General features: G+C 40.4%; 1 non-coding gene across 1 annotated transcript; it reads left to right on the top strand.

The window, feature by feature from the left end:
* The first annotated feature begins 761 nt into the window (after positions 1–761).
* On the top strand, positions 762–868 carry LOC145038129 (small nucleolar RNA R71). The gene has a single exon (XR_013679195.1). It is a non-coding gene; the product is annotated as a small nucleolar RNA R71 (small nucleolar RNA).
* The last annotated feature ends 11673 nt before the right edge of the window (positions 869–12541 follow it).

Raw genomic sequence — 12541 nt, 5'->3', positions numbered from 1 at the left:
CATTGTGATGGTATTCAATTGAGTCACAACAGCCCCCGGACGTTTCCGCCGTCTGGTTCGGGGGTGTGACACCCGGTGACCTTTGGTTTAGTTGTTGGGCAAGTTGACCAAGCTGCGTTTCTATGTTGTGGATGGATGCTTGCTGGTTCCTGAGCATTGTTCTTGTTTCTTGGATAGCAGCATCATGGTCACTATGTCTTTTCTCGGAAGCGGCCACAAATTTAGTAAGCATATCTTCCAAGCTTGGCTTCCTCTCTTGCACCGGCTCCTCCTTTTGATAAAAGCCTCTCCCTTTTTGTCTATACTTCTCCTCCTTGGCCTTCTTGTACTCTTCGTAAGGCAACCACTCTTTCTTTTGTTTGTGCCAGTCCTCATCATACCGGTCACCGCTCGAATAACATGCTTGTGCCTTTTTGTTGCCATTCTCATCCAAATCACAATCTCTAGTGAGGTGAGGACCATTGCATTTTTCACAACCCACCCGTATAGCATGGATAGTTTGATCCATTTGGTCCATTCTCCTATCCATGGTTTTTAACATGGCCATGACCGCGGATAAATCTTCAGTAGCAGCATACGCGGCTCCCCTCGTGACATCATTCCTAGGGTTGTGGTATTCTGTAGAGTGTTTAGAGAATTCTTCAATCAATTCTTTAATCACCAGGGGTGGCTTCTTTGTAAGTGGGCCTTGCGAGTCTAGCAATTGCCGAGTTGTGACATTGACTCCATCATAGAAGATGGAAACTTCTTGCTGGCTGTTTAGATCATGGTGTGGGCAGTTTCTTAGCAGACCTTTGTACCTCTCCCATGCTTCATATAAATACTCTCCAGCTTGTTGTTCAAAGTTTGCAATGGCCTTCTTTAGTTTGGCTATCTTGGATGGTGGGCAAAAGTGATCAATAAATTCTTCCTTCATTCTGGCCCAAGTAGTGACTGATCCGGGGGGAAGTGACTTGAGCCAGTCTTTAGCAGCACCCTTGAAGGTTACCGGAAGCATACGAAGTAGTTGAGTTTCGCGGGTTACATTTGGAATATTGAAGTAATCAGCAACATCATTTACTTCATCCAAATGTTTGTAGGCATCTTCATGATCTTTCCCATAGAAAGGTATTTCCTTGAGTGAAGCTAGGATATGACCTTTTAGCTCGAAGGTAGCAGTCGCGGGAATTACGGGTTGCACAAGTCCCGGGCCATGGTCGTCGCGCATCCTCTTCTTCCATTCTCCCATGGGGATTTCATCAATGTTAGCCATCGTGAACGCTAACTCTTCCTCCGACTCGGTTTCTTGCTCGTACGTTGCCTCCTCTTCTTCCTCGGTCTCGTATCCAATATCTTCTTGAATTGGCTCCTCACTTATCAAAGAAGCGCTAGAAGCTCCTGATTTATTGCTCTTCTTTTTCCCAAACACAGTCTTCAAGTTGGACAATGGTGATTTCTTTGGTGTGCTTGAACTCTCCACGTCCTTCCCTTTGTTTCTTTTCAATGCGAATTCGGGGTCTTCAAACGGGGGTACCAGTGGTGTGTTTGCTCCTCTGATCATGAAAATCCTGAAATCAATTAAATAAAAAGCGTAAAAAGAACAAAAAGATTGTAAAAATAAAGAGAATCTACTGCTGACTAAACTGCTACTCGCCGAGTAGGTGCGATTGCACTCGGCGAGTATCAGTGATATTTCAAAAAAAATTCTAAGTTTTAAACTAACTAAAACAGATACTAAAACCTAATTACTAATTACTAAATTGCAATAAATGAACTTTATGCAAGTAAACTCACACAAAGGATCGAAAAAATTAGGAATTAGCTTAATTATTTAGAACCGTTCCCCGGCAACGCCGCCAAAAACTTGATGTGTGTAAAACGAACTAGTTTTATCCCTACTTTTTATTAATAAATTAAGCACACAAAGGCAGTGAACCTGTCTTTAAGTGGTATAGATTGATAAGTAAGGTATCGAACTCAGGGAACGGAAAATTAAACTAATAACTAATTTTAACTAAAACAAATAATAAAAGTAAAGGGTTTTTCTCTAGTTTTGCAAGACTAGAAACTTAGACAAACTAAATTAACTAATTAACTAAAGCAACAACTATTCACCAAATTTGATAAAGATGTTTCTATTTAGGTTCAACCAATTCACTCCTATGGTTATTTAAGTTTAAGGTAGATTAATTGCTATTGGTTACCAATTATAATGGTTAGGTTCATATTCATTACTCCTAACCCTTAGACAATTAACTAATTTAAGCGTTGATCAAGTGTTTAAACTAATTAATTCCCTAGATTAATTATTTGGATTAAATAAGATTTGTAATGGTCAATTAAGTTATTAATTCAATTAACCTCTTGTTGATGGTTTCTCAAACAAGCTCAAACATTAATCTTCCTATTTTCTTATTAATCTTAGTTTCATAATCATTACTTCTAAGCATATGGTTTAGCATTCACATAGACATATGAGGTTAACAATTAAGTGATGTTCATGCAACCTAATTGCCTTCCAATTAACAGAAAATAGTAGTGATTAATACATAAGGTTCTTTAACAAACTTAATTTAATAATTCACCAAAAGACAATTAAGCAATAATCAATAATCAAACCATAGGAGTTCTTTGGTATTCCCCAAACAGAAACAAAAACGAATTTTGCTCATAATTGCAGTAAAAACACACATAAAAACAAAGTTTACTAAAGCAACCATGTTCAATTCCTAAGTCTAAGTGGTAGAATTAACCTAATTGCTTGAATTCTTCCAAATAGTGAAGCCTAGGGTTCCTTAGCGCCTTCTGAATCTCTTAGTCGCAGCTAAACCTCCAAAAATCACAAGGAGTCTCCTCCCATGAGATAAGGATTCGTCTTTTATAGATATCCCAAAACAGGGTGTACTCGGCGAGTAGCAGAATCAACTCGCCGAGTAGATCCATACTTATCCGTCTTGAATCAGCAGTCGTATTTATCTTCTTGAATATCCTCGTGTACTCGCCGAGTAGGGTCGATCTACTCGCCGAGTATATCACCTTCTTTCACTCTTTAATCTTCAATTGCTTTCCTTTTCTCCTTTTTGCTTCCAAGCATATCTTTTGGACTGAAAACACAATTCACAACATTTTAAGTACCTTTTGTCCACATTATTCACATAATTAATCAAAAATAACTAAGAATATATGCTAAATAATTAACTAATTATGCACATATCAGCGCTTTCGACCCATAGTATAGTGAGGAGACTCACATCAAATGCTGAAGCTCACTGAAAGAAATCCCTAGTTGTTGCCCTGACGACTCCTCGAGCTATCAACACAAAATACCACCTAATTAACACTTGGGTTCCAATCTATGCTCCAAAATCCATTCTTGGGGTAAAATGACCATTTCACCCCTCGACTAACTTGAACCAAATATGAGGCCCAAATCCATAAACCAAAGGGCCCAAACTAAAAGATCCACAAAGGCCCACTTATGGCCTAATTTTCCAAATTGGGCCCAACCCCCCATACGGGCCTTATCCTAAAGCATAATATTTTCCATAGTCCAAAAATTTGATCTCAGATGGCCCAAAAGGCCTAAAGCAACAAAGTCCAAAGGCGTGGCCCAAAGATGCGAAGGCCAAAAACATAACAATTCCAAAACCCAACTGAGTGTTGTACGTGGGGCGTACGCTCAGTTACGCGGGGCGTACGCGTACGCTTAGTTATGCTGGGCGTACTCGAAGAATCCATATCGTGACTGATGGCTTTTGAGCATAACTACAAATCCTATGTGTTCATGTAACCCTATAATTAAGGATATAGGTTTTCCCTAGTTAGACATACAAGCTTTAATACAAAGGAGAAACCCTAGGAAGCTAGTATATAATTAAATTAAGTATACAAAAATAGGGTTTAGATGTGTACCTTACTTGTTATGTAGTAACAACAAGAAAACCTTGTAGATCTTTTTCTCATGACAGAAAGTGCCTAAAATGTGACACCTCTAATGGCTTACAAACACTCTTTGCAAGAGGATACTAAAGTACTCTCCTTTCCTTTAAGATTGGAGAAACCTTTATCTTTCTGCCTAATAGATTCTTTATATTCATTTTGCCGTTCTTTGAAACTTTTCAAAGAATTAGAATTACACTTAATCTTATAAGTATAACCATAATTATTGAACCATCAGTAAATCATGACAAATAGACTTTTGTCCTTTGTGGTGGATCTAAATAGTCCGCATCAATGTGTACTAGATCCATTAGTCCTTCACTTTGACTCACATAAACATATGATCAACGAATTAGTCTTAATCTTCCAATGATCAAGATTTTCATATATCACACAATCAAATTGTATGACTTTAAGTTTCTATCCAACTGAAACTTGGGTTATGAGAATTCCCTTTCATTTGGTTGATTATGACATTACCACAAATGATATAACAAAGAATCAAATCCACATTTAACATTGCTAATAATAGAAATATCATCACCAATTTTCATAAATGCCATTGCAAGGAAATATGAAGTATCAAAAATTCGCTTTATTGATAAAATGCAGAAAAATCTATTATAACTATGTTTCTAGACATTTTCTAAGCAATCTATTAATCTATCATAACTCCTACGCAACAGCTCAAAAATCTAATCCTCGAACCATGTGATTGAAATCCATCTCTCACGATCAGATTCAAGCTGCTCTTCTTAAGCTTCCTTCTTTCTCTTAGATTCTGCAAAACATCAAAATGTGACTATCACATCATGTAATAAGAATCTATGAATAGGAACTTAATGGAGTTAGATAGTGGATGTACCTGAAGTACAGTCACACAACTTGACTTTACTATCTATGTGTTGGATTAGGTGTCTAAGCCTATAACTATATTTGTTATGTACTTGATTTTATTATGAGCATGGTCCTTTTGGGTTGCCTTCATTCATGCAACTTGACGAGATGACTAGTGGAGAAAGAGTTGAATTTATTATATGAATAATAAATTGGCGCTCAAAATGATTTTATTAATATATTATAAGATTAATACATTATTTGGAAATCATATTATTAATTAGTAATTAATCAGAAATTAATTTGATATTAATTTTAGGATTAAAGGAATTGATTAATAATTGAGGGGTTGTTGTGCAAATCGTTGATAATTGCATAACTGGGTTAATGGACGTGATAGAGTGGAGCGGACAAAATCCTAAGGGGGAAGCCGTATAAATTTTGTCCAAGGGCTCTATGGAGGGAGTCCATGGGATGCTTGGTGCCTAGCTAAGGTATTAGGGTTTAGACCTAAAAACCCTAGCAATCACAACTATTTAAAGACCCTCTAGTGTAACACTCTAAATTTTCAAATAAAATTTTTATTTTTTTTAAAACCACAGAAATTATAGTTTCACATTTCTTCTCAACTCAAGTTATAATTTATTCAAAACACAAGTCAATAAAAATGTTTGACAATATCCCAGAATCCTCAAAAACATAATCTCTAGTTGGTGTGTACAATCAAGCTGGCGTCTTCCAGCGATCCTGAGAGGTACCTGAAACACATTTCACACAACACTATAAGCACGAAGCTTAGTGAGTTCCCCAAAATACCATGCACAAATAATTAGCCTCTCATGGATATATCTCGATAAGGACCCTCCGGTCATGTGTCTCAGTGAAGAGCCTTCAGTCTCACAGCTCGGGTCGGACCATCCAGTCTGGTATCTCAATGAAGACCCTTCGGTCTCATAACTCGGTTTGGACCCTCTGGTCCTAACTCAATAAGGCACAAATATAATATACACCATAAATCACAAAGACATAATGCATGATATCACATAACTCAGTATAAACACATAAGACCCTCCGGTCATACAGTATTACCACTCAGGTAAGTATAGTGAGAAGACTCACCTCGCCTAGTAAAGAAATATATCCCACACTTGAACTAATGGTCTAGAGTCCACCTCTCCCTGGCCTCCAAAATCCACAGCTTGACCAAAACCCTAAAGTCAACAGAAGTCAAAGCTGACCCAACTCGTCGAGTTCCTCGGTGCTCAATAAATCACAAAAACCCAAGTCAACTCGTCGAGTTTCTAGCATACTTGTCGAGTCCATATAGAGTCCAGAAGATTGGGGAAAACCCTAGCCACTTGTCGAGTTGTTCCACCAAATCATCAAGTTTACTCTGAATCCAAAACGGTAAAATCCGACTCAACTCGTCGAGTTGGATGGACAACTCATCGAGTTCGTCAGCCATTACACATTAAACTCATTCCAGTCGATTCCAATGCTATAAACTCTAGATCCAACCTCCTAGGATGAAGTTACCAAGTAAAGTTGCTAACTTTACAATCATGAAAGGCCTCACAAGGTTAAAACACCCAATACTAAGCACAAGAAAGGGTTTAGGACATGAAGACGGGTCAAAGCTTCATAAAGCTTGAGGCTTTAGGCCTAAAGGGCCTAGTAGTGTCCATAAATGAGGTCTCAGCTTCATAGCATGCTTACAACCATTAATGACTCAAGAAGAAGATATAAAGGGCCATAAACTCTCTAATGGAGATATCTAACAAACAAGTGATCAAAGTAATGAATTTTTACCTTCAAATGACTGCTACCACTGAGATGGTGCTGGATCCAAAGGCTCTTTCTTGTTCTAAGCCTTTTACTCTTCAAGGAATGCACCAAAACACACCCACCATTAGCTCTAACTACTATCAAATGGAAGGTACCCAATTATGGTTTGTCTTAGGGTGGTAAAGTGATGAGGAAGGAGGGGTAAACGAGTTAAAGTCCTTTAAATATGGTGCAAGCCCGAATAATTAGGGTTTCATCAAACATACTCAACTCGTCGAGTCCAGTCCTCCGACTCGTTGGGTAGACTTCATATTATGCGTGTTCTGATCAACTCCTACACGACGAGTTGGAACCAACCAACTCGTCAAGTAGGTCCTATAATGTGAATGAAATTCTCAAGTTCCACATCTAGGAAATTGGGGTGTTACAATTCTCTCCCACTTAAATTAGATTTCTCCCTCGAAATCGCTCTTTATCGAGACATAGGTTGAAACAAACAATCTGAGAAGCACAATAGGAAAATCTCATAACATACAATGATGCCCCTCCCAAGACATCCGAAACCAAACAGTAACTCCCAACCCAAAAAGGATGGACCCCTTTGTCGTTGTTGTGTCAACTCTAGCTCTCCAAAACTTGGAAACTATAGTGGTCTGTCTCCCTGACAGACCGCCCATGCAAAATACCACCATGTTATTCGCTCACCGAATAACAGACACGATAAAACACTCCCAACTTTGATTATCTCATTGTGACTGATGGGGACATGTCGTTGACCGCAATTGGCTGCTGATCACTCATGTTAGACATACTAGCTGATTCAGATTGTAACTCAAAAGGAACGGAGGGTTCATGTTTCACCAGGTATCAACCACCAGTACTGCCATCAGGACCAATCTGAATAATGAATCTCTATAATCTTCCCTCATACACTAGAAGAATGACCATACCTGGTCAGAAATATCCTCAAATATCCATACCCATAAGCCCCAACTTCCCTTCAAATGTTCCTTCCAACACTGAGTACCAGGTCAACTCCCGACCTAAAAGTTGAACCTCCAAGGCTACCCTAGCACATCTGGAAATATGACTTCACAATCGTTCTATCCAGCCAAGTTTTCTCAACCAGTCACACTGAACTCCAAAATCACAAAGTTCGCTTTACCCCAAGTAATTACTATAATTGATTCCAAGTCGCATCTCGTCTCTGACCCCTGTCGTCTACTATTGGCTAATTCATGTGTTTCGTGGTCCTTCGCAAAAGACCAAACCGATTCACCCAGGTCTAAAACATCAGATGGGAAACATCCCCAACCAGAATGAAATACATTTGAAAATTCCAAAATCCCAACATGTCCGTCCTCCACATAGATAGAGCCAAACTCAAACACAATAGTCTGGTTCGAAACAGAATTGGAACCACTCATATCCAATCTGATACTCAACTCATGACCTGAGATCCGCGAATCTGCGCATATATTGCTCTTCCCATCCTTTCGATTTTCAACAACCCCTCCCTCAATCGAGATAATATGGTTTCTGACCATCACGGATACCTCAGTCTCGCCCCTGGTCCAGCCACTTAGTTCCTAAGGACTCAATAGGCAAGGCCACCCAGACCTAAGAACCTTTATGTGTTACACCCTTTCTGTGAATGCTACGGCTGCTCACCATCTTACAATGCTCTCTTGCTGACTCGTTGATGCTACGGCTCCCCACAGTCTTCCGATACTCTCCCTCACTGTCTCGTGAATGCTACGGCTCCCTACAATCTTACGATACTCTCTCACTGACTCGTGAATGTTATGAATCCCCATAGTATTACGATACTCTCTCATTGACTCATGAATGCTACGGCTCCCTGCAGTATTACGATACTATCTTACCGACCCGTGAATGCTACAACTCCTTGCAGTATTACGATACTCTCTATTACTGAATCGAGAATGATACAACTCTTCATAGTCTCACATAACTCTCTCACTAACTAGTGGATGCTACAGCTCCCTACAGTATGACGATACTATCTTGCCGACCCGTGAATGCTATGACTCCTCGTAGTCTTACGATACTCTCTCTCACTGACTCGCGAATGCTACGGCTCTCTGTAGTCTTACAACACTCTCTCACCGACTAGTGAAGGCTATGGCTCCCCGTATTCTTACAATACTCTCTCACTCGCCATGGGCTCACCCCACGATTTTCCATGATAGTACTAAGTGATTACTCCCACCTAGATCTACTCACTCTCTTATCACCCCACAATCTCATCATCAAGCCATTACCATACTGAGTTCACTAACTCATGCTCTGTTGTCCAACATAGATAGGTGCACACACCTACCCATATTATGCCTCACTACTCTTGATAAAAATTCTCGTAGACAAGGAACTTTCCCTCAATATAGTTTACACCCTTGGAAAATCCCTATCTGGCGTCAATTCACTGATGATCTCACAACTTGAAATATAGTCACTTGATGTTCCACATGTTTTCTGATGAACTCAAATCTCATAGTAATCCAAAAAATTTAGGGAATCATACTCGGATACCTCGATACACCATCACAGAATCTCATGATGTCTTGTCATGACCACTGATCTTCTACTCACACAAGTCGAACCCTTGAAGTACTCTAAATCGCAATTTCAAGCTCGATGGAATCGTCCATGACTGAGAACACATTGGCAATAATCCAAATCCCCATCCTATACTGATCACGCCCACACGAAACTACTCATAACGACTCTGAAGTTGATTGACAAATTAACTGCTGCCCTTCTCGGAGTACAGATAACAATCTATACGTCGAACTATCAATCTCTCAACAATCGAATCTTGACCTCAGCAAACCAACTATCTCAAAACTCAAACATTGGAACATCTGAAGAAACACAGAGCCTAATCGGATTCTTGTCCAATGACCACCTACCGTGAAGACACTCATTCTATCCTAAGCATGTGCAACATGCACCATCTCGCTTTGTACGTTGCCTTGACTACCACATGACCCTAGTCTCATATACTCAGGACGCAGATCCCCATGACTCAAACTTCCGTACTACATCAGATTGAGGATCCTCCCCACATAATAACTAGTTCTCCCCCACTTAGGGTTCGAACCATCGTCCATTGACATACCAACATACCATACCACAGACTGGATCAACATATATACTATTCCCGCCTCATGGAACGTATACGCAACACTCGATGACCTTTTAGATAATGACCAAATAACTACAAGTATCCCGAATCTCAAATGACAACCTTGGAACCCTCCCAATGTGACTGCCTCTATTCACCCCCAAAATATCATACCGACACAGCATCGGACATCTTGATTGTCCCGAATTAGTACAAGTCTCATCCTGAGAATAATGAACTATCACAAACACCTCATCTTCGATTCCTCATTCAATCATTCCATCGTGTGCATTATCATATAAGCAAGAGACCTCACTCACACAGTCGATATACAACGTAAACAACAAGGACCGCCACGCCGATATACTCCTCTTGATTACCTGGAACTGTTTCTAAAATATGCCTAACTATACTCAATTAAGGAATATCCTAGTACTCATCCATCTCAGTACCCTCTGATGAATTTCTCGCGGTATAAGAAATACCTCACAACAGACATACCATAACATACTCTGGTGAAAATATCGCAACTATATGCCAACCCACGGGGTTTACCTCCAAACTCTAAAACCGGAAGTTCGTTATCCCTTTCACTCCACACGGGAAATAGAAATAATGTAGTTCTCATCATAGAATGTGACATCTCAGCCATCGGCCGATCGCTTAATCCACATTGCAATCCTCCAAAAAGCATTATCTCCATTTTTCCTTGAGTCCCGCGACTCCAATTGGCACCTCACCAGTGAAACCCCTCGGGATCTAAACTCAAATTTTCTCGCAAGGTACACTCCATTGAAGCTCGACTGACATGGCCCTCTAGCCCCACAATCTACCATATCCACTCTTAGTCTGAACAACCACAGCGGGATAGCTTGTAAAGACGGAAGCACACTCTGCTACAAATCATGGTACCCGAATGTAACACCGGAAAATTTCAAACAAATTTTCACATTTTTAAAACCATTTAATTCACAATATTATAAGACACATTGTCTCGTATATTAAAACATATGTAAAAAAATCCCAAGATCATATCATATAAATAAAACTTCGTGTGTGTGTGTACTTATCATGCCGACGCCTTCCCGCGATCCTCGCTAGTACCTGAAACACATAACACAAAATACTGTAAGCACGAAGCTTAGTGAGTTCCCCAAAATACCACACATAGCGTATACTAGCCACTCGAGGCTATAGCTCTGTGGGCCCTTGGGCCCTAACTCTGTGGACCTTCTGGTCCTAACTCTGTGAACCTTCCGGTTCTAACTTTGATATACTCTGACATACACCCGACATAAATCATATAGAAATAATGCAGTGCAACACATTACATATAAAGCATGCAATAACTCTGTTACATAGCTCTAATTACCACTCAAGGTAAAATACAGTTAGAAGACTCACCTCAGATGTCTCGGTAATATCTCGCTCTGGCAACACTGATCTAGCCTCTGCCTAAACACATAAACAATCATCTCAATTAATAACGGCTCTCCAGGCTAGACTAAATCCTCACACGTCCTATAAGAAGGCTAAAAGGCCATTTTAACCTTCAAACAGTGCACAAGTCCAATTTTCAACCAAACCCTAATAGCCAACAAAAGTCAACAGTCAACCCTTTGACCAGACTCGCCGAGTGCACAATTGTGAATCGGAGAGTTCATACATGAACTCAAGTCCTCAAAATCCCCAATGACTCACCAAGTCACTTCCCCAACTCAGCGAGTCACCAACTGTGCGATTCATGGGGAAAAACTACCCTACTCACCGAGTCTGTTCTTGGACTCGTTGATTTCATGCCATGCTCAAACTCAAATGACCCCCTGAGGCCAGATCTGTTCCTTTAACCCGTAGATATGGCCTCCTTAAGCAATATAAACAGGTAAAGTTTGGATCTTGATGCCCATGCAAGGACCTAATGGCTCTATTTGAAGAAATGGCCTCAATATGCCACCCTAAGCTCATAACTCCCAATAACACCCAAAAAGATCAAGGTATTAAGGTCTCTGGACCTCTTTGGATCCAGATCCAAAGTCTAAACACAAGAAGGGACCAATTGCTCCTCAGTTCATACTCTAAAGGGGCTAGAAACTCTAACTCTCAAAGATTAACACCAAAGATGAAGAAGGATCGAATATGTACCTCAATACGAAGTCCCTAGGCTCTGAAATCCATAGAATAACACCCTCTTCAGTTCCCTCTTGTCTTGGTCACCTTCTTTTTGCAAAAACACCCACACAAATATCAAAAATGGCCTCTTCTTCCTCACAAATGCTGTAGATCTCTTAGGGTTTCACTCAGGGGTCTGGTAGCCGCAAATGGTGGCTATAAGCCCATTTAAATAGGTCCCAAACCTTGGGAATTAGGGCTTCATTAAACAGCGTGGACTCGTAGTGTCCACTAGTCGACTTTCCGATTCCGGTCATTAACCCGGATAGAAATTCGCGATCCTACTCGGCGAGTCTAAGTGTCAACTCGCCGAGTCCCTCCAAAATCTCCAAAATAAATGAATAATAATGTACCTGGAAATCCGGATGTTACAATTCTCCCCCACTAGAATCAGACTTCATCCTCGAAGTCTTACTCCGCAAACAACTCTGGATACTACTCACGCATCTCTCGCTCCGACTCCCAAGTCAGCTCGGACCCCTTCCGATGTTCCACTGGACCTGCACCAGGGGTACTTCCTTGTTTCTCAGAACTTTGATCTTCCGATCCATAATTGCAACCGGTCTCTCAACATAGTTCAGGCTCGCATCTACCTGAATATTCTCTAATGGTACCACTGCCGACTCGTTGGCTATACACTTCCTCAGCTGCGATATGTGAAAGGTATTATGAATCTGGCCCAAC

The sequence above is a fragment of the Lactuca saligna genome, chromosome 3 (genome assembly GCF_052625555.1).
Source record: "Lactuca saligna cultivar CGN05327 chromosome 3, ASM5262555v1, whole genome shotgun sequence".
Lineage (NCBI taxonomy): Eukaryota > Viridiplantae > Streptophyta > Magnoliopsida > Asterales > Asteraceae > Lactuca > Lactuca saligna.
Note: the sequence above shows the minus strand (reverse complement) of the source record. Positions and strands in the feature narration are given on the sequence as shown.